The sequence below is a fragment of the Sceloporus occidentalis genome, unplaced genomic scaffold, assembly GCF_023333645.1.
Source record: "Sceloporus occidentalis isolate IW3139 unplaced genomic scaffold, rSceOcc1.0.p SCAF_252, whole genome shotgun sequence".
NCBI lineage: Eukaryota > Metazoa > Chordata > Lepidosauria > Squamata > Phrynosomatidae > Sceloporus > Sceloporus occidentalis.
In genome coordinates, this window is record NW_028317232.1 from 387,067 (window position 1) to 410,293 (window position 23,227).

A 23,227-nucleotide genomic window follows, 5' to 3' on the forward strand; every position below is an offset into this window, starting at 1 on the left:
AAAATTCTCTGGTAGCATCTAATCCATTTGTGATGCACAAGAATCTAGACCAGAGACAACTAGCTAGGCACTCTTTTTAGACAAAATGTTAATTTCAAATCCCACATTGAAATGATAAAAGGGTTTGTATCGTGTTAGCCGTTGAGAAAACTGGAGAAAAGTATAGTTAAAATGATAGCGTTAATTAGCTAACAGTTTAATTGCGAGCTTTCAAGGCCAAGTTGTTAGGTCCCTTCCTCAGGCATTAATGAAGCTAATTTTCTAATACAAAAGCACAATTCACACATTAACAAAGACTTTAGATAAACACAGAGGTATTGGGGAATTTGTTCAGCAGTAAATTAGCTGGACTAGCAGGGATCCAATGGACAGATATGATTCAATCAGAGCATCCTTGGTCAGGGTAGTACCTGGGAAGAGGGGCCATATAACCATTTGACAGATGCCAGATCCATGAAGGTATCAAATGTTCCCAGGAATAAGTTGTTTGTAGTTAATTTGTGAGAGGATTGATGGTTTGTAATGTTATAATGGGAGATGAATTACCTGTCTCTATTGAGACCAGTGATTGGGTATTAAAACGGTGTATTAGTTTGACCTCCCATATTTTCCTCTCCCTCTGGGTGCGGAACGATCCCTTCAGTACTGACAGCTTCACATCCCGAATGCTGTGTCCAGGCTGACAGAAATGTTCTCCAAAAGGTGTATCTATTATTTTGATGGTATGTCTGTGGGAATTAAACCGTTTGTGTAATGCTTGGCCTGTTTTCCCCACGTACATCCCTGTTGGGCATCTAGCACACATGATGAGGTAGACGTTAGACGAGTTACACGTAAAGTAGCCATTGATTCTGTGGTGTAAAGTGAGAGCCTGGTATCTATTTAATCTGTGGGACGGATGTGTACTCAGGTCTCGCATCTCTTTCGTTGGCAGGGAGAGGTACCATTTGCTGTTCGCCTGTGAAGGGTGCTCCTCACTATACAGAGATTGAGAGGCGGTTTGAATGAAAGTGGTGGGGTGTGCGGTGTGTGAAATATTATCCAAAGTCTTTCATCAGTGTGCAAGATTTCTTGTAATTCCTTTGAGACTTGCCCAGGGCTTCCACTTGTGGATTATAGGTGACCACTAATGGTACTCACTCTGTTGTGGGTGCTGGTATCTCAGGAAGCTCTCTCTGGGGATGGCTCTGTATCTGGGAGTCTGATTTTTTGTTTTTATACTGTACCCATGGTTGATAAAACATCACCTCCATGTACAAAGAAAAGCTATCAATACTTAGCTACCTAAATTACAACTATGTGGGCCAATACCAAGCATTTCAAGTGGGTGGCAATTTTTACAAATATAGAATCAATGTTGAGATGAAAGTGTATTTGTACCCTTTGATCATTCTCCCATGTTGCACCTTAAACAATACTTCAACTGGCTAATTTCACAAATTTTAGTAAATTGTGTTTTTATGCCCAACAGCTACGCAGCAGGCACTGGATAGTACCCCTGCAATTTAATAAAAGCCTGGTTTCATAATTTACATTGTTTCAGTTGTCAGGCATCATGATACTATGTAGCCATGGAGCGGAGAGCAAGACACTTAGTATTAAATTTTCATTTAATATTCCGTTACAGCATTATGTCTTAGCAACCAATGTATAGCGGAGTTCCACATGTCACCTCAACTGGTGCCAGCCAAGAACATTCTAAGCTGGGCTGAACCAGTCTGTTGGTATTACTAGATGTATTCATACAGTCCAACAAAGCAGATCGATTTTGGACACCAGTAAGTCTGGGAGCGCTTGCATGGCATGAAATCCAGGACCTAAAATGAGGAAAGGAGTACAGTTTAACACACAATCAGAACAAATTGAAGACATCGGCTTCTAAGAAATGCAAGGAAACTCAGAAGTCAGATCCATAAAGAGTTTGTCATCAATGACTCAGGTTCGGGATAGACTCATCATCGTTTCAGAACACCAGAAACAAAAAGCCACTCACTTGCCTGGTTTTAATATTGTGGAACACATCTGGCAACATTCGACCTGCAAGAGAGTGACTCGTTAATAAATGTTTATCCTGAGGAAACCCAGTGAACGGATTTCGTTTGTCTCAGCTTATGTTTGTTTTCATTAGAAGAGTCAAACAATGTAGGTAAATGTATAACATCATTGACAGAACAAACAGCCACACGTTACAGAAGCGCAGAACTCACCCAGAAGGATCTGAAGCCACACTTTCTACCTCCATCTTCTGGTAAGAGAACTGCAGAGAGAGAAACGTTCTGTTACTACACCATTGAAGAGATTGAACACTGTTAGGCCCAAGCAAGTTAGGAAGTGAACTCAGCAGTCAGATCCATAGATTTGTGTCATCACAAGTCAGGTTCGGGATAGACTCATCATGGTTCAGATAAATGCAAAACAGCAGCAATAAGTCAGATTTACATCAATAAGGCTGCTATAGTAAGACTCAGATGTTGCAAGCAGTCAATGGCTACTCCAAATACTGACATGTTTAAGTGCAGACAGACATTTAACAGACTTCTACGCCAATGGCTTAAAGGAGCTTCCCAAAGTGTGCCTTAAATATCTAAGAGCTATTTACCTGTGTCCAAGGCACAGAGGGCAGACAAGGTGCTGCTTGAAGAAAGCCTTACATAGCCCTGAAAGAAAGAATACAAAGTGTGAGGGTGGCTTTTTCCACGTACATCACCATTTATACCCTATGAACGAGTTGCATCAGCAAAGCCATTTGGCATTGTCGTCAGAGCCTCTTTGAGGCTTGGAAGACCATCGTGAGAATAAGCATCATTTGCACTCGACCATTTTGCTTACTTTCCCTCCAATGCTTAAGGAGCCAACATACCTCACATGGACATGTTCAGAGGTTCACATCTGTAGACATTCCCATTGTGAAGGAAGCGTGTCAAGAACCTAAAGGTGGAAAGGTAGAGATCTTAGTGTTAAGCAAAGGAATCCTTATAAACCAGAACCACATGGACTACTGGTCTGTAAATACAGATGAGCCAATGACGGCAGGCATCAGATAATAGCTCATTAGAACGTTTTGGATGAAATACATTTCCCACTTTAATCACATCCCTCTACTGCAAACTTGCATTAAATGAACTCAGCAGTCAGATCCATAAGAAGTTTGTCATCAAAGACTCAGGTTCGGGATAGACTCATCACAGTTCGCAGAAACCACACACTTAAACCTCATTCACGCCAACAAAGTTTGAAACAACGTAGCATACTGACCTTTTTTCTAGGAGTGTCTGAAGCCACTCACATTCTTTGATTAGAGACCTGCGGAAATCACGACTCCATCCATTAGTAACACATCTTAACATTACGATATAAACAGGCAAGACTTTTTTGCATCAGCAAAGCCATAAGGCATTATCGTCAGAGCCTCCAACATGGAGACTTGGAAGACCATCGTGAGAATAAACATCATTTGCGAGATATTCAGCATGGAGGAAATCTGGATATAGCTATGCAGAACTCACCTGAGTTTATCCATGTAAAGCATTAAGTCACAGTAAACGCCAATTGAATAGATGCAAATACATTTTTCTCAACTGTTCTGTTGAAACAAGAGGGAAATGGTATTAAGATCCAAAAAGACTAATTCTTACAGTGAATCCAAAATCTAGACATCACCATGAAGACACAAAGGGCTGCTGATATAGCACACTGCCCAACCACCAGACTCTGCATTAATAAGTCAGTCGTACATAAAGGAACACAGACTAGACGAGCTGTGTCCATAAAAGCATGATTCTTGCACCTTTAGAGCTACATCAGCAAGATTAGCATATAGGGAGGATAAATACCAACCCAAAAAGATGAATAACTCTATGGCACAAAATGCCAAACGGCACTCTACTGAACTCATAACCGAGGACCATAAACATTTGCAATATTTGATACTAGCCTCATCTGATTAATGATTAGAATGGTATGGTTTCACATTAGCAATAAGAGCAGCTTTGGTAACCCTTATTGGCCGACAATTGATTGCAAGCTTTCATGAATGCACCGTATTGGCTCGGATATAGGCCGCAACCGAATATAGGCTGCACCCTAAAAGTTTGGTGCTTTTAAAGAAAAAGTTTTGTAATAGATATGCTGCCACTCTGCCCCCACACCCCTGAGATATGCTGCCACTCTGCCCCCACCCCTGACTTACCAGAGCAGACTCCCGGGTGTCTTGCGGGGCCGGAGGGAGGACATCTACGCAATACGCGTATACAACTCCCAGCACTCAGCGGAAGTGCCGGCACCGGAAGTTGTATACTCGTATTGCGTAGGTGTCCCCCGCAAGACACCCGGGAGTCTGCTCTGGTAAGTCTTGGGGCAGAGGTAAAACAAATTGTGCGGACATTTACCAGCTGCGGCAATGCGGGTAAACAAACGCCGCTGCCGGCACATCGTTCTGTACGCGCGCTTCGCTGCAGCTAGTGAACGTCCACACGATGCGCTTAGACAAGCTCCTGTGCTGGACGTGCCGACAGGGGAGGCCGTCTGAGCGTATCAGAGAGTAGGATACGGGTCCCCGGTACCGCTGCGGGGGATCTGTATCCTAACACTCCTGCCTACCCGGCTCCCGGGACATGCAGACTCCGAGTATAGGCTGCACCCCCACTTTAAAGACGTAAGGGGGAGGGGGGGGGGGGGGGGAGTGCAGCCTATATTCGGGCCAATACGGTATATACTTCCGAGACCTAGACAGGATTATAATGTTACATCACTAGCCAGCCTAGTGCTCCCAAGCTGGGGTATTTTGAGTCAATGAGAAGCGTAACCCCGGGTTTAGAGCTTGCCATCAGCTATGCCATTTGGCAGTATCGTCAAAGCCTCGAGGAAGCTTGGAAGACCATCGTGAGTAAAGACATCATTGGCAGCTTATACTGGAAGTAAACGGCTCACAAGCGTCAGAACGAAGGATAAGCCGGCTAAGAGTTATAGCTCAAAACGCTACACCAAGTGCTCATCTTAAAGCCAAGAGTCCGCTACAGCAAGCACTTTAGCCAAGATACCAACACTACGCACACTTCTGGAACATCTTTAGTGCTGGTTTATGAATACGCCATACCTGCTGAGCCGGTGATCCATGGTATAGAACGCCGGCCTCGCCAGATTCCTCTAGCGATGTCAGATCCTGAAATACACAAGAGAAGAAAATTAGCCTCTGATAACTACAGAGCCAGCGACCAGAAACGCTCAATAGGACTGATAGTCATTTAATACACAGCAATAGAGTATCACAGGGAGAGTAAATGCCATGTGCTCATATTATCCTGATACTAATATTATACACACACACTAGAGCTCTAGGGTAACCTGCAACAAACAAATAGCAGTGAAAAGGCTCATGAATTGCCCCAGAGTCTGCAATCTGATGCCACACAGGAATATCACCCTGCGGCAGGAGCAATGGGGGTAAAACTTGATGAAGCAAAGCAGTGAGATAGAGGCCAGGCTACGGTCCTGAGACAGGCATGAGGCCGGCACCCCCGGGAGACTCCACGCGTTACAATATACGACGTCAGGTATCAGACACAAGCAGAGATCGGCAGTAAAATGCGGGGCAGCTACAGTAACATCACCCCATCAATAAGAACTGCCCCAAAGTACCGTACCACAGGGTAGGCCTCACACGTGGCGCGCTCCTCTCCCTGAAACCAACAACAACAGCCGCGCCGAAGAGAAAGAGACTCTCCTCAATGCGACAGCGGCGTTTATATAGGAAATCTGGGCCGGACATTTCGTCATTGGCTGGAGGCGGGTTTTTCCGCAGGAAGGTGGGGAGTGAAGTTCCAAAAGGCAGAGCCATTACTGGCATTGGGGGGCGGGGCGGATGGAGAATCACGTGACTGAGCTTTACCTTCTGGTTGCAGGCGTCCAGCAGAGCGGCTGTGTTTCACAGGTGCGCCCTCTAGTGGTACCCATCCAGACCATCACATCCAGAGCCTTCATGCTGCTTAATGTGTACTGCACTTTATTTATACATCATACATTCTTCTTACAGGTTGTGTAATTCAAACAACCAGGAATATGGATGTTTCATACACAGGACATACACAACCAACATATAAAAGCTAAATGTTGGACACCAAACAGCGCATGCTGCAGCTGCGAGTAGTCCCCGTAAGCTTTGCTGTCGGCTGTCCCTGCAGATGTTCCGCTGGGCCCGTCAGCTGCATTTACAAGAGCAGTAAACGAATCGGGCTAATGGGAGATGGCCAAGGCATCCAACAGCCAACACCTAAGGCCTGTCTTGGGACCATTGGTAGTCATGTCAGCACATCTGTCGAGCACTAAGCACGCTGCACACACACGGCTGTGTGAGATGCTTCATATGTGTTGTGCACACGCAGGGTACCAGTTATGACACACATACACATGGAGCGCCATTTGTGTTGTCATCGTTACAGTGTAAAGACCAGAGATGGTGGACCAATGATCCAAATTTAGGATATAGGACACTTGGGACGTATGCACATGCTCACTAGCTCTCAGGAAGGCTCTGTCCTGGCCATCATGGAAGGACTCCAGATTTCATGTAGGTGTCCAGTCCTGTGTGCCATCATGGGATAAGACCACCCACATGATATCAGTAAAACGACCATGGGGGGGGGGCACATCTCCCTCTAGTCAGCTCAACATTAGGGATCATGAGGTCTGTCACTTCAGACCTCGCTTTACTGCTCCCTAAACACTACCTGCAGGCAAATAATGCAGAGCGTGGGGATATGATGTCATCCCTGCGCACTGCAGCAATAGCCGTATTGATGAGGGAGTAGTAGTGACAGACCTCGCGCCCCCACAACAGGATGCAGATACAGGATGGAGGCAGAAGGAAAAAGGATGGTGGAAGAGATAAGAGATGGGGAGAAAAGGAGTGTAAGGGCAGAGTATGTGTATGTATGTGTTTGTAAGCTTGTGTGTGTGTATGGGCCGGTGTGTGTTAGAGCAGTATAGGTATTTGTTAGCTGGTGTGTAAGGGCAGTGTATGTGTATATATGTGTGTGTAATGGCAGTGTACATGTATGTGTGTGTGTAAGGGCAGTGTACATGTATGTGTGTGTGTAAGGGCAGTGTACATGTATGTGTGTGTAAGGGCAGTGTACGTGTATATGTGTGTGTAAGGGCAGTGTACGTGTATATGTGTGTGTGTGTGTGTGAGGGCAGTGTACGTGTATATGTGTGTGTAAAAGCAGTGTATGTGTATATGTGTGTATATGGGCAGGTGTGTGTAAAGGCAGCTGGCACGGATCCTGGGACTGAGGCTAACATTAGCCTTTTTTGATTTAAAAAATCTCTGCTGCTTTAGAATTCCTATGATGCTCATCCAGCATTATGCTAGACACCTGCCTGGCTGAGAATCATGGGGATTTTAGTTTACAGCTAGCATCTGCAGCTTTACTGTTGCTGCACTTCCCATGACGCTCAGCCAGCATCCCTAAAGGACCAGGGGCCCTTTTACCTGAAAGAGCTATTAACACCCTACATCCCTGCTCGCCCCCTTCGATCCACACATCTGTCTCTTCTCTCAATACCCTAAGTGCGCACAAAATCCGGCTCCAACACATTCTGTCATGCTGCTCCCACATTCTGGAACTCTCTACCACTGTCTATCAGAGAGGCCCCATCTTTAGAGAATTTAGAAAAAAGACTTAAAACCCATCTTTTCTCCCAATCCTTCAGATAATTCATTCTTTTTCTCTTGTATGCATATACCTGTAAAGTGCTTTGAGTCCCACCGGGAGAAAAGTGCTATATAAATACTTGTTGTTGTTGTATGTCTGGCTGAGCCTCATGGGAACTCAATTCAATGTGTTGGTTATTTTGAATAGGCATGACTGTGCTGACAAAAGCAAAGCGTGTTTTAAGTGGCGATGCAAGCGCGACATTGTAAAGTGCGATTGCTTGTATCGGTGAGTTCCGCGAGATTTAAAAAAAATAGTGTCCCTCTTTCACATTTTGAAATGTTGGGAGGTATGGTATTGACGATAAAATAACAAAGACTCCAGTCCTACGAGGGCCCAGGTTGGCTTTTCTCACCCTTAGTCCAGTGAATTTCCACCAGCTAGGACAGCTGACCAATTGTGGAATCATGCTTTTATCTTCAATAAATTAGGGCAAATCGAAACCATGTCCCTGTCTCTGCCCTTTTGAGATGAACAAAATACCGTATTTTCCGGCGTATAAGATGACTCCCAACTTTTCCAGTTAAAATATAGAGTTTGGGCTATACGTATAAGACTACCCCTCTACCCAGCTTACAACAACCAGCCAATCACGACAAGCGATGTATCTTACCTGTGATTGGCTGGTTGTTGTATACAAAGCCTGCTTGGATTGGATGTGTCAGCTCTCCCTAACATAAGCCTGTCCACACACACATGTATAGACATACACTGCCCTCACACACCCCTTCCTTTACACACATATACATGTACACACCAGCTTACAAACACACATATACACATACGCTGCCCTTACACACACCTGTCCATACACATTCACTGCCCATACACAGACATATACATACATACACTGCCCTTACACACACATATATATATATATATATATATATATATATATCTACACATACTAACATACGCCTGTCCATGCATACACATTTACATACTGCTCTCACCACACATCCCTGCCTTTACACACACATATATATATATTATATATATATATATATATACACACCAACTTACAAACACACAAATACCTGCACTGCTCTTACACTGACCATCTCACACCAACATATAGACACATACACTGCACTTACACCCCATCTCTTACCTTTCTCATCTTCTGTCTTCCATCCAGTTGTGGGAGTGTGAGGTCTGTCATTTCAGACCTCTGTTTTATCCCCGTGCTCAGCATCAATAGCCGGCGTGTATTGATTAGGGAGCACGGAAGCTGAGGTCTGAAGTGCCAGACCTCGAGCTCCCTAATGCTGGGCTTGTTAGAGGGAGGTCGTGATCTCCCCAACCAGCCCTGCTCATCAGGCGCCCGCTGATCAGGGCTAGTTGGGGAGATCACGATCTTGCAGCTACCTCGGCACGGCGCGGCTTCTCCGCTCGCCCCTCCCCTTAGAGATTTCGGTAAGCAAGTAAGTATACCCGGCGTATAAGACGACCCCCGACTTTTGATTCGATTTTCACGAGTTAAAAAGTCATCTTATACGCCGGAAAATACGGTATTTTTAACCAAATGTTTAGCTTTGACCATAATTATTATCACTGTTTTTACTATCATTTACTTATACAGGGAGAACAGTTTAAATATACGGACAGAGCGAACCAAACCTATAGTAGAAACTCACTTGATCGTATAGCACCACCTAGTGGTGGAAGCAAAGCACTGCAAATTATTTTCTTCTTTATATAGCGCCAACACGTTCCGCAGCGCTTCCTACAGTTAAAGGGTCTGACAAAACTAGAACTGACGGACTAAGAGGAAATCCGTGCAAAGCATTATCATTACGTATATAGCAACATCATATCCAATGGGCAAGTATGACAAAATAATAAGTGTATCGCCTTAGTAACAACATTCAGCAGTGGACATAAAACCAAAGAACTACTTACCGATCTATGAACACCGGCTGTGAGTAAATGAGTGCAAACTTTTATGTGATCTATTTAAAATATAAAGATAATTAGCGGTAACATTAAAAAAAGAGGAGAAACCCCCCGAATATCACGTTAGGCATGTTTTGAGTGTAAACACAGGGAAGAGGTGGTTAAAAGGTTCCCGTGGGAGTCATCTCAGAAACCTCACATTTTAGTCCATTTCCATGGCAATTCGGTGGTTGCCCACGGCACAAATGATGGCGGACACTCCATTGGGTCATTGGCTGATGATTGCTGAGACTGATCAATGATCGGTGACCTAAAGTGTCATTAATCACTTTTTTAAGTTAAAAGGAGATAACAATAAAATAAATATTGGTAAAATAAAAAATCTGTAACCGCCATGATGAATAGTTCTTTGATGAAAAAAACATACCTCCTTTTACCTTGTCATATAACCCGTCTTCCACTAGAGGTCACAAAATACTACTTAATACAAAAAGCACCCAACTTAACCCAAACCTCTCGTTCTGCAAACCCTACGCATGCCGACTTGCATTTCCAGCTCCAGCCATCATATGCATTAAAATCCAAATTCATTAAGGGGATTCTGCAGGATCCCCATATGGATTTGCCCCTTTCTGTTGCCCCCCCCCAGCTATTTTCTTAGCCCCAATTTGCATGCACGGAAAGTGCTCCCTTTAACTTCAACGGACCAGAGGAAGAGGGAAGTTGCAGCTACAGAGCTGCAGCCTCTACCTTGAGTAAGCATTTTTTTCTTCTTCTTAAACCGCCACTTTAATGTAAAAACAGGATCATTTACGATAAGGCTCTGTAGCCAAACCTCTACCATACTCATCAAGCCGCGGCTAGAAGAATTACCAACGTATCTACATTCTGTGCCTTAACTAATTCCTCCAAAGCTACCTTTGATGATTTGTTGGCTCGTTTTTGTCATATTATGATTAAATATTCTATACATTTAATGGGGATTAGTCATTGTCACATTTACTATTCTTGGGCTGGTTTAAGTGCACTTACGATGAAGTGAAGAACACCAGTACAATACACTATATAAAGTAAATATTTATAGTAAGGGTACTTTACAAAAGTAAATTTAAAAAGTATATATTTTCTGAGGAAATATCCGAGATGTGTCTGCCCATCCACGAAAATACTTTTTAATGGTTTACAGTTATTGTGAATAAATATGCATTTACGGCTATTATTTGCTTTACGTGTTATACCTTTCATGTTTTGTTTTGTAGTTAATGATTTACCTACTATTCTTGTAAAGGATCTAAATTAATAGTCAGGGTGTTAGAAAGAATTCCTGGATTCCACGTGATTAGTGGGACCAGATTCAAATAACAAATAGAACAAGGCAGGGGTGTCCCTTTAAGTTAACGAGATAACTTCTATATTAAACAACAAAAACATATGAGGTCATGCATCAGCCTTGTCTTGATGGTTTTTTTAAGTCACATGATCACAAACCATATTTTCTAAGGGTGTGACTTTTATTCTATATGCATTTGAGATGCCACATTTGACCCCAGTATAATACCTGGTAAACTCTCAGTGGTTGACCCTGAGTCTCAGGGGTTTTGCCCAAATCTCAGGGTGAAGGGCAGATTCTCCGGGTCACGGAGTCTGGAGATGACTCCTTCCGATTCTACACTTCTATGATCATGTATTCCAGTTGGTGCTTTTGCTACCAGTATGGTTATATACCTGCTTGAATGCAGGTGACTCAATTAAGTGTATCTTTAAATGATGACGAGTCAAGGTTTCCACGAGGACCGGTATTGGAGCCATTTGACGAGTCACTACACAGAATCCTCACAATGGGCTATTAAAGGGTTATTATTTGAAGACTCCCAGGGTCTGCTGATTTAGAAAGTTCCCAGGTAATGATCATTTCCCCATTAGGGCTTTTGCAATAATTCTTGTTTTAGCTAGTTTCTCAGGACTTACATCCCAATAACCTCACCAGACTTGAATTTCCTCCTACTGCTGAAGGCCCGACCTGAGATATAGAAATTCTTTGCATAGCCTTTGCAATTATAAGAAAAAATGGCAGGCTATCATTATTTTCAAACCACATAAAATACCCAGATCACGCTCAGTATTTATTAGGTGCTCTACACATGGACAGGGGAACCAAAAGAACTTCTATGGAACAAACTGCCACCTTAGTGTCTCCATGACCTATCTCTTCCTCATTGGGACTACCTATTGTATAATATACAACATATATGGAACACATTTTTATTATTATTATTATATAAAGCACAGTATGTTGGTCCTTGTGAAGCACAGTCTTAAAGAAGCCGCCATATTGATTTTTTGGCGCTCAATGAAGCAAAGCCATACCTGCTTCTTTACTACACACTTTCCCCGGCCCTGCATTGCACAGTAACTTACCTGTTTAAAAATGCAATGAAAAGAAATTTAAAACAAAGAAAACAAATAATTTATGCTTGTTTCCTCCAAATTGAAGATGGTATCCCAATCTCTGATGCTCCCAGAGATAATGATAACAGCAGGGGAGAAAGGTAGGGCAAGATGGACATGAATCCCAAATAGAAATAGATAAATGGAAGAGCCTCCCAGCAAATGTGGAAGAGATTAATGCAGTGAGGGAATTTAAACTTGCATGGGATAGGGATATGGCTCCTGAGTCTAACAAGAGACCAATGAGGGATTACGGTTGGAACCTTTACTGTAGGAAAAAATGGGCAGACTGGGCCGAATGGGTCTTACACAAATATTGACTCACACTTTTCATCGAAAACCAATGTTTCAACCCCAAACACTAAAGCGTCTTCATCAACAAAACAACATCTACTTTGCCATATTGTTTTCTTTCCCTATCTTCCAGATGAAGACCTTTGATTTTGTGGTCATGATGTCTTCTGTTTTAATCGACAAACCAAGTTTTTCTTCAATCAATCAATCATTTTTTCATATTTTGGTTTCGAGTGTTCTAGACCAATCTTGTATAAACAGGAAACACAATATCTGCATAACGTGAGGAAGACAGAGCTTATATTTTTTAATGTAGATCTCTACCTAACACCTGCGGTTTTTCGGTGTTAACCTTTTATATACCTGTCTAATATGGTACATTTTACTTGAAATAGTTGGTCTTCTACTGGTATTATCCACCGTCTAGGTTTGTGTAGACCATACAGTTTGTCCTGTTTTTTATGGGTTTTTTTTCTTATTAAACCACTAATCTGTATTTATTTTTCTTGGTAAACACATGAAGTATCTTGATTGGACTCTGGCCCTTCAAGCATTCATCTTGAATACTTTGAGATGTTTCTCCATCTTTCTGAATGTGGTGTGAGAGTCGGAGATTTTGAAAGTGGTCAGAAGTGGTCAAAACCGTGCATGCTAAAGTTCCCCTACTATATACAATTTATGATGCTTAATAAACCTATGGAGTTGGGTCCACAGAGCAAACAGAGCAATATACAGTATATAATACAAACCTACCCTTTACGTAAACATAGAGGCAGCTGTGTTAACCGTTCTCAGGATCTGAATGTTTTGTTTATTCTCCCCCATTGGCTATTTCCACCTCTGGAGGAACCTGGTTTTGACAGGTAGCTTCAGGATAGGAAGCTAATTATCATGCTGGTTTTACCACAACCGATTACAGTTTCTCTGATGACAAATTATCCCCCAGGTTTAAAGAAACAAGAATATCCAGATTTAGACCGTTCTTTGAAAAAATAGCTTAATTCGAATCTATTTTCCATATTTTTATCATAATCCAGGGTCTGTATCTTGAAGAATTTACATCGATTAGTCTGTGTGCACCATTGGCTGGTTTCACAATGGGTGGCCATGTCTATCCACCCTGCACATTAAAGCAAATGATCTGCTTCAAGAGAGAGGCAGCAAAGGTAAGTGACTCATGCCATCTGGAACTGGCCCACCAGGTATTTGCCCTGATGGTATTTGCCAGATGGTGGGTCCCCATACGTGTCTTCACTTGTCAGATCCATATGAACTGGAGCCACTTGCATGGAGTGTGGTCATGATGAGCATAACAATCATATCTTGTTTTTCGGACAAGGGGAACCAAAAAACAGCACCTGGGGACCTGGTGGAATGGAATGTTTTGGTTTGAGTGAACATATGTCTGACATTAGTACCTTTAGTCAGCCCGTCTCCTGGGGCTATCATATAGAACCAAGGTCTTTCTTCTTTTCACCTTGTTGGGGAATGTAGATGAGGCTGGATTTGCATTCCCAATATCATGCTTTACCAGTTGCATATTTACCTCTAATGCTACCCTCTGATCACCCTCTCCTTACTTCTGAGTGCCAATATATGATCTCATAGCTCATGGTCCATGTAGGCAGAACATTTTACTGCAAACTATGGATGCTGTGCCAAGTTGGCACGGTTCTCCATTATGCAAATTGTCCAATTGGGGAGATCAGAGATCTGTCTTGTAGATGGGCTGCCATTAAGCAGAGGCACACATGGGGCATGATCGTCCAAGAGTTTTGTGGCAGAGGGCAGAGGCGTCCCCTTGACCTACCCCCCTGGGCTTAGTGGGCTTAGGCCAAACTACGCCGCTGCTCCCTAAATTCCTTTATTTGATGTTTTCACATTGTATTAAAATAACTACAGATGGTTTAGGAGATGCTAATCACCCATCAACACAAATACTAGGTAAATGACTCACTGGAATTCACTGTTCTTTGTCCATTATAGCAATCTTGAAGTGCCCTTAGTTTTGTTTTGTGTCACTAGCCCTTTCAAATCAAATAGTAGGAAGAAGTACGTATGAGTACAAAGGAACTCACAATAGTCCGATTGAATTCTTATTAAAAATATCTTAAAATCTGCTATATGACAGGTGAAATTGTTAACACGAATACACATTTGATACGACCTTAATGGCAGGTCCACTTTTGGTGGTAAAACGCGACAGGTAAATGAATGACGGAGCTGGGATATTGAATAGTTGTCAGTTAGCAGCACTTTGTCTAATGCTTCGATATATAAATGAGTAATGAATAGCAATCTGACATTAGGTACAGATATTGTGCCTTACATAAGCCAGCTTCATGCACCTGTCAGATCGATATAAACTATACCCGGAGGCTCAAAGTGACTATCGTAGAATCAAGAAATACATGTTTGGCAAGATTCTTATATTCCTCTGTTGCAGATTCAAGAGGAGCTACCTGTTGGAGTAAAGTGAGTACAGGCAAGATGAAAGGGGAATAGTGTACTAGTGACAGCTATACTGATTTTTAACCCTTTAAGGACAATGGGTTTTCCTTAAACCCATTAAAAACAATGCATTATGAGCTCGTACATGTACGGGCTATGTCATGAAGGGGTCATGAGTGCGCCAGATGTCTGAATATGCGCGGCCACATGTTACGGTTTTCTGCTCACGCAGCATGTGGCCGGGCATATCCAGCTTGTGGCTGGGCATGTGCTCCTTGTCCCAGAAGGCCAGTGACGGCCTGGTATTTGTAGATGTGTGCTTGTACGAAACTTCCCAGTGTCCATGGAAATATTCCATCCCTCTCATAGAGTTCTGCGGAGGAATGAACAACATGATACTTTCTGCAACTATGAGGAGAAGGCCAGAAAGAATTTTTTTTTTCTCCCTGATGTGTCTTGTTTATCCCAGTTGAGGTGGTAGGTGGTTGGGAAGTAAATTAAAGAACTTGAAACAGGGATACAAGTAGCTGAGAAAATAATAAATAAGGTCTAAGAAGACTTTTTTGGAAGTTTTGCATAGGTGAATGAATGCTTTATTAATCAAACCATTACAGGTTTCCAAAAACATATCGTATATAATGCTTAAAGGGGGTTCTAAGCCATGATTTCCAATCGTATCGAACCTGTCGAAGGCTAGAAGAACTAAGGATGTAATTCCCTTTATCCACTTCTTAAGGGTTACTGTCATTCTTTGGAACACGAAGAGTATTTCATTTTTTTTTTGGACTCACAATCCCTCCAATAAACGGTTACATTTAAAAAAAAAATCTACCTATAAATTAAAGAAGCTTCATTATGTGGTTGACTTGCATATTAAGAGGAAACAAAATATAGTTTAAAATTTCACACATTTAGCTGCTAAAACCTTTCATCTATTATTTTTCATGCAGAAAATAAACAAAGAGAAGTTGTTCAAGCAATTTACCCCTTGTTTGAATTACTATAATTCCGAGCAACGTCTTGTCTGTTAGTCAACTTGTTTCCTTGATAGTCCTATAGAAATGTCAAAGTAAGATGTGGGCAGAAAACTCACTCAGTGCTTACTATTCAGTCATGGCCGGCACACAGCCCCCAAGGACCCAATTTGCCCAGTGTGACCACTCCAGAGTCTTGACCCCCCGACTCCCTTGACTGTTGTATCTTCGATTTTCCGGGCTAGGCTTAACTCCCCGTTAAACCCCAATAACGACACCACACACCATAGAATATGGATAAGAAAAGGCCACAGCCAATTTTATTTATTAGAGTCATTGTCACGCAAAAACCTGAAACAAAAAACATAGGTGCGTTAACAAGGACAATGACTCAAAACACCAACATGTAAATATATACAATAAACACACCAAGCTTGCCAAGTAATCCAGGTACCAGAACCAAATACCACTTAAGGAAGGGACATACCCAGATGCCCCCACCCTGACCTGAGGTTCCCAGCACTGACAGCCAAGAACCTCCCACCAGATGTTACCAACCATTCACTTACCACCACGTTAACCCCCTGGATACCTGGCAAGCTGCCGCCCCACAGACTGTGACAAACGACACAAACCTACAAACAAAAGAAAAAGGGAGGGAGGGTGGGACTCGCAACCAGGTAAGCTAACCACAAAAAATGGTTCCTGAGTCCGGGAAAGCAGCCACTTATATAATCTTCCCCCAACTCCACCCCCGAAATTCCCGCCAAAAAAGCCTACCCCTCCTCCGCACAACAGTCAGGGCCCACTATAGCCCATACTGGCCCCCCCGTGGGCATCATTCCAGCCCTACCCTGGACCACATTGGCTAATCCCATCCTACAATTGTATCATAGGTGAAGGAAAAAATAATTTGATCCCCTGCTGATTTTGTACGTTTGCCCGCTGACAAAGACATGATCAGTCTATAATTTTAATGGTAGGTTTATTTGAACAGTGAGAGACACAATCCAAAAACAAAAATCCAGAATAACGCATTTCAAATAAGTTATAAATTGATTTTGCAAAGGGGTCAAATCAATTTTGAAATGCATTATTCTGGATTTTGTTGTTGTTATTCTGTCTCCCAATGTTCAAATAAACCCATTAAAATTATAGACTGATCATGTCTTTGTCAGTGGGCAAACGTACAAAATCAGCAGATTTCAAATCTATATATTATATATATATATATATATATATATATATATATATTATATATATATTATAAAGCTCTACCAGACACTCTCTGTATTTCTGGATAGGAAAACATCATGGGTGTACAGAGAGATACTTGTTATCACTGAAGCAAAGGATATCTAGATTTCCGTTTGTTTAAACCTTGCTTAAACCGCATTATTTTAAAAAATTTAAATAGGGGAAAAGAAGTAAAAGCAAACATTCACCAGTTTAAAGCAAAACAACGAGATATCTCTTTAAAACAAAGAAAATAGCTCGTTCAGAATTCAGAATTCGTTATTTATGTTCCAGAAATAACTAACAGCGTATTTTCCAGACACCTCAACATCAACCATGCGTTTCCCAATCATCAGAAACAAATTTTTCAACTTTTTTGGGGGGGCTCTTGTGTGAGCCTTTATTATATTTTGGCGGGAGTCTAAAGGATTTTGGAAAGTATAGGGTTATATTTTAAAATAGGGCTGGATAGTTCTGTTAAAGTTAGTAGAATTAAATAGAAATTATTATTGCTGCCAGTTAAATGGATTACAACGAGTGAACGAATGGTATCGTAATGTAAGTAGATGCTCCTTCGATAGAAATAATTGATTTAATAACACATCTGGGATTTAACTAAAAGGGAAGGTCTCACGAGAAATTTTTTTTCACGGTGCTGTGTAAAGTAACGTAGGTCGGCATTGACAAAAACGTTGTTTTCTCTCATTATGTAAATAAAAATTCAATAGTGTTGCGCAGAAATATTTGTGCCAATTTAAAAGGCAAAATATAAAGTGATTATATATAATATAATATAATGCAAACAATATATATGAAAAAAAGGTGTTATGAATAATAAAGAAACGTTGATGAGAGCATTATAGTTTGCTCTAACTTTCTGGACATAAATTGAACGGTTCCACCCGCCAAAGGGATTGTATGGGCTTCCAAAACTGCTTCCCGAAGAAAACAATTATCGGTCCACACGATAACGCCACAAAACGAAAGCCAATTATCGGTCCACACGATAACACCACGGAACGAAGCAAAGAGGCAGAAGGTAAGGTATACAAATATTTAATTCGTTTACAAACAAAAGTGCGGTATGCTCACATTTAGGATTTCTTTCTCGGATCTCTCTCTCTCCAAGCGGACAACTTCCGGGCGTAGCAAAGTAATGATGAAAACGGCACGCAGACGCGTTTCGCCTTAATCAGGCTTTCTCAATGACACCAATTTATGTCCAGAAAGTTAAGAGCAAACTATAATGCTCTCATCAACGTGAGCGGGATACCGCATTTAAAATATCTGATACAGATTTACTGCTTTTACGGAAAACGCTATGTTACTCTTTTTTTCTTACACATGTTAAAACACTGGGAGAAAAACCACAACTGAAAAACTGGAAACATAGAGACGAAAAATATAAGTATTGTTTCTTTATTATTCATAACACCTTTTTTTCATATATATTGTTTGCATTATATTATATTATATATAATCACTTTATATTTTGCCTTTTAAATTGGCACAAATATTTCTGCGCAACACTATTGAATTTTTATTTGTATTTTGGTAGAAAGGGGTTATACTTAAGTGTTTGCAGCACTTGATATATACATATTTTAATTTTCACTTTACTTTATACACATATATATTTTTTGTTTAGCGCCTGAACTCCCTACATCTGCAGACCTGGAGTCCGCCATTGTTGTCAGTCGTGATATTTTGGGTGACTTTTCCTGGGCAAACCGCACAATGAGGTGATTCTTTATGGCATTGCTATTGAAGTCCCTTCCTCCATTGACTTTCATCGATCAGAGTATCCAGCTGTGTGATTAAGACAGAGTCATTCCACTGTTACTTTGTTGGATGTGACATTCATGACATTTCTCTTGTTGTGAGTTTGATGTTGAGCTGAGCTTAGCTCAGGAGGACCTTGAAAAACTTGGTCAACAATAGATTTGTTCCTGATGAAAGATTAGTTGGCATTTACTAGAGCTGTCCTAAGGATCTCGGAGGTTAGGGCCTTTGAATAAACCCTTTGTATCCTGCAAGAAGTCTGAAGAAATCCGTGGTACCTTTAGGAGGGCCAGCGTTCATCGGGTAATATTTCAAGACCTTAAAGGTCATTCTACGGCCATCAAATGATGCTCCCACACTGACAATGCGCGCCAGGAAGTGATGTCATCTCCAGGCATTCAGAGGAGCGAGGGAGCTACAGGCCACAGTGCATACAGGATGCAGTAAGTACTGTGGCCTGTAGCTCTCTCTCTGACATCACGCACCAGGAAGTGACATCATTTCCAGGCACACAGCACAGCAAGGGATCTTCTGGCCATGAGTGACATCAGGGAGGCAAGCAATGGATGTTGTAAGTACCCAGAGAGAGGTGCCCTTTTCATCGAACTGCTCCAGAGCCCCAAGGTATCATACACAGTTTAAGCTTTGCCTCAGGAGAAAAAAATATTTTTTATGTTTTACGTCATTTGTGCTTTTCTGCAATGAAATGCAGGGCATGGACGGCCCAATTGCATGGCCCTCTTTGGCCAAGTTATCCAGGTAAAGTATGGGTGAAATTTATGGATTTAATTTGTGTAGCTGATTGTGCAGATTAGTATTTTAAAGGTCATTATGGAATGAAGAATGTGTTCTTCAAACATTTAGTAATGTCCTTGTTTTCTTGAAGCTAAGAATGGTTGCTGAGTAGTAGTGTACCACGAATGCTAAAATCCATATATATATATATATATATTTATTTTTTTTATACATAAAAATATAATTTATCTAGTTTATAAATGAAAGTGTAAAACTACAATAATCTGCTCCAAAAGTCTTAGTCAATTCCATGAATAGCTACACTATATGACCACAAGTATGTGGACACCTTACTATCACACCTATATAAGCTTGGTGGACATCCCATTCCAAAACCAAGCGCATTGATATGTTTGCCCCTCTTTGCTGGTATAACAGCCTCCACAAGATTGGGGGGGGTGCCTGTGTGAATTTGTGCCTATTCAGCCAAAATAGCATGTTTTTGGATGACAAGGCCAGGCTCACAATCTGTGTTCAACGCAAACTACTCTTGTTAAGTGGCCAAGGGGCTGCCACTCCACTTGACCTCCAACTAAGGCCTAGGCCAGACTATGCCACTGCCTACCAACCTTAACTAATACACGAAATAGACAGGGTTAAAAAAATCCAAATGGTTATCCAAATTCAAATGGTTATCCTCGGGTCAAGTACATTTATTTGACGTCATTACGAGAGGCATGTTAAACATTTTTGTGTAGTTACTATGTGTTTGCTTATGTTTTTTTTTTTTTGCTGGTGATTTTGATTATCTAACTATAAAATTATTCCAAAAATCATTTAACCCCTTTCAGTACAGGTGGTTGTTTAAAATAATTTTTACCATATTAGTTAAACCATGATTCCCTTTTTCCATATTTGATGAAATTATACATCTCAGGAGAAAAAAGGGCCTTCTTTTAAAAGCATAGAAATACATAAAACATAATACTTATTAGCGATAGCAGATAAATAACCTTTACTAAAACGTTGCTTAAAATTTTAAGGGGTTTGGTGGTAGGGATTTTTTGAAAAATGTATGTAAATTTTAGCGATAGACCTAAAAAAATATATATATATATTTTTTTTTTATGTAATATTTTTTTTGGTGGGAGGGGGGTTGCTTAAAGGCAAGCTTTAAGTGACAAGTTCTTCTTGTCATATTCCTCTTATTTGCCTCAGGTTGACATTAGTTCTCAGATTTGGTATAAAAAAAAGTCCACCCGCAACTCCTAGACCAGTTTATCAGGTTCTGTTATATGTGACGCAAATGTGAAAGAAAATAACTGGAAGAATTTTATATATGTAGATCTGGTCAAAGAGGTATATTCCCTTAGGGGGTCAGATCGTCTTGGGATATTTATTACGGTAGTAGTTGATAAGTGGAACAGCCTGCTAGTAGACATGGTAGAGGCTAATAGGGCGAGGAAGTTTAATAATGCATAATGCTGTCCTAAATCTTAGAAAAAAAGAAAAAGGCTCCGGTCTTTATATCGGGGAAAAATAGGCAAACTAGATGGGCCCAATGGGCCAAATGGGTCTTCCCTTCTGACAAATTCTATATTCCCTTGAATCCAGCACATACTAGTAAAGATGGCACCTCTAGGCTTCACTATGCCATAGTACCTACAGCCCTAGGTCTAAGCTTGTTTCACACACATTTTGCATTCCTTGTATCATCATTTGTTATAAGTGGCAGTAATGATTCAACTGCCCAGAGGCTAAAAGCCTTTGGGAAACACTAACAAATATGTTAATTATTGGAAGAGATAATACCGGTACTATGTTTTTTAACATGGCACTGTACCTTTACTTTTTTTGCTTATTTAATATGTTTTTTTTGGATTTGTTCTTGGATTACATTTTTTATAGAAGTAGTAAAATATTCAATTATACGGAATATCCCGATCTTACAATTATCGCACTTTAATTTAGTTAGTAGGTTTTTAAACAAAAAAAATATTCCAATGATCGGATCTGGTAGAATCAATTAAAAAAAAAGAAAAAAAATCCAAAAGAAAATGTTAAAGGTGATAAAAAATACAATTTGCCCCCCTGGTTCTGTTATAGACTGCCGCCCCTTTCCAACCTGCCAGCCTAGGCCTAGCCCAGCACACATCGCTGTGATACATGACAAGGCTCACGGAAGGATACAATTGTCCAAAAATAGTGGGCCACGTCTAATTATTGGAATATTGTCCCCAAAAGAAACCAGTTCTTCAACATCTCAGGACCCAACCGACAATAAACACCGCCTCGTACAGTGAGACATTTGTGTTGAGATCCATTTCTTGTGGGAGAAGACCAAACGTTGACTGAACATGATATATTTTCTACAAATATCTGACATCAGTTGCCCAATGTATGCGAAGCTCAAGCCTTAACATTAACTACAAATATGTACCTCATACCGGCACCACATGGAGAAACTTGGCATAGTTTGGTGGATGTTGGTGGACTTGGTGAACTTACTCATAAATCATATAAGATTGGTAACAGTGAGCGATGAGGGTCACACCTCTGAAATGACAGTTGTTTGACACAAATCTGTCCTTATGGGTACCCTTAAAACCAGCACCTTGGTTTAGTCTTCCCCATGTACAGCTTGCAGAAAATATTCTACCTACATACAGTCTACCATTCACTAACAGAAATGTAATGACATGGCACATTCATTATCAGTCGGCCATCTTTGAATTTCTCCTGCCAGCTCTGTTGCCGGACCAAGAATTATAATCAATGGGTTTGGTACAAAGAATATTGAAAATAATATTTCTGGAGCTTAGAGACATAAATCACAACCTGTAACTTTGTAGTGTATTAGCACTAAACAGGGACAGCCTGGATTCCTTCATTTGCAGAATGACCAGTTAGACCAGTAATATTGGTATGATTATGACTTGTAGCCTGAAGCAATAATAACAAAAGTAACAGGGAGACGACTTACAGTAGATAAACTGTGCCTCAAACTAACACGTTTTACATAAAAATCAGTTCATCATTTTAGACTTTACATGGGTACATAAGGACTAGTTTATGATATGTCTTGCAGGAGCATAACTCGACATAAGATTAGCGTACATACAGTTCTAGGTCTTAGCTTTGTACAATCAAGAGCAGAAAGACCACAGTTCTAGGAGTGTAGAGCGTGAAGAAGAGGCAGATGCTCACCAAGATCACTTTTGTGTCTATTTGCAAATCACGATTAAACTTCAATGAACATTGGAGTGAATGAAGGGACTGTACTTTGGATCTTGAGCTTAGTTATCCGTCTGTCAGTAATAATTCCCATGTAAACCTCACAGAATCTTTTAGATTGTTGGGCTCTTAAGATCATTTGAGTCTTTTCAGCAATAGAGGTTGTGAGGACCCAATTGCAGCCACAATCCTCTGTATCCCTGATTGTTCTGCCACTAGAACAGCCGGTAAGGCGTAGCGTTCTCCTGGCTTTGGTAGTAAAGATGTAAACTTAAATGTTTTCATTACTAGAAATGTTCTTGACACCCTGAGATATTTTTTCGCATGTGTCGGGTTCCAGAAGCGTTGGATAAACCCATTAAGAATTTAGAACAATGTTACCAAACTTATTTCTTTGTTATGAGGATCTTACTATAGAGGAGCACAAGGCTGGACCTTAGTCAATATGGGATGTGGCCTTTAGTT

The 23,227-nt window shown here is 41.1% G+C and overlaps 7 non-coding genes across 7 annotated transcripts; all 7 read right to left on the reverse strand.

The window, feature by feature from the left end:
- Window positions 1–1,894: 1,894 nt before the first annotated feature.
- On the reverse strand, window positions 1,895–1,964 carry LOC149276007 (small nucleolar RNA SNORD50). The gene has a single exon (XR_016279368.1). It is a non-coding gene; the product is annotated as a small nucleolar RNA SNORD50 (small nucleolar RNA).
- Window positions 1,965–2,097: 133 nt separating this feature from the next.
- On the reverse strand, window positions 2,098–2,172 carry LOC149276008 (small nucleolar RNA SNORD34). Its single transcript, XR_016279362.1, has one exon. It is a non-coding gene; the product is annotated as a small nucleolar RNA SNORD34 (small nucleolar RNA).
- Window positions 2,173–2,334: 162 nt separating this feature from the next.
- On the reverse strand, window positions 2,335–2,402 carry LOC149276009 (small nucleolar RNA SNORD50). The gene has a single exon (XR_016279364.1). It is a non-coding gene; the product is annotated as a small nucleolar RNA SNORD50 (small nucleolar RNA).
- Window positions 2,403–2,724: 322 nt separating this feature from the next.
- LOC149276010 (small nucleolar RNA SNORD35) lies at window positions 2,725–2,811 on the reverse strand. The gene has a single exon (XR_016279365.1). It is a non-coding gene; the product is annotated as a small nucleolar RNA SNORD35 (small nucleolar RNA).
- A 310-nt stretch (window positions 2,812–3,121) lies between these two features.
- On the reverse strand, window positions 3,122–3,191 carry LOC149276011 (small nucleolar RNA SNORD50). The gene has a single exon (XR_016279363.1). It is a non-coding gene; the product is annotated as a small nucleolar RNA SNORD50 (small nucleolar RNA).
- Window positions 3,192–3,368: 177 nt separating this feature from the next.
- Window positions 3,369–3,459, reverse strand: LOC149276012 (small nucleolar RNA SNORD35). The gene has a single exon (XR_016279366.1). It is a non-coding gene; the product is annotated as a small nucleolar RNA SNORD35 (small nucleolar RNA).
- A 1,357-nt stretch (window positions 3,460–4,816) lies between these two features.
- LOC149276013 (small nucleolar RNA SNORD35) lies at window positions 4,817–4,902 on the reverse strand. Its single transcript, XR_016279367.1, has one exon. It is a non-coding gene; the product is annotated as a small nucleolar RNA SNORD35 (small nucleolar RNA).
- Between the last annotated feature and the right edge of the window lie 18,325 nt (window positions 4,903–23,227).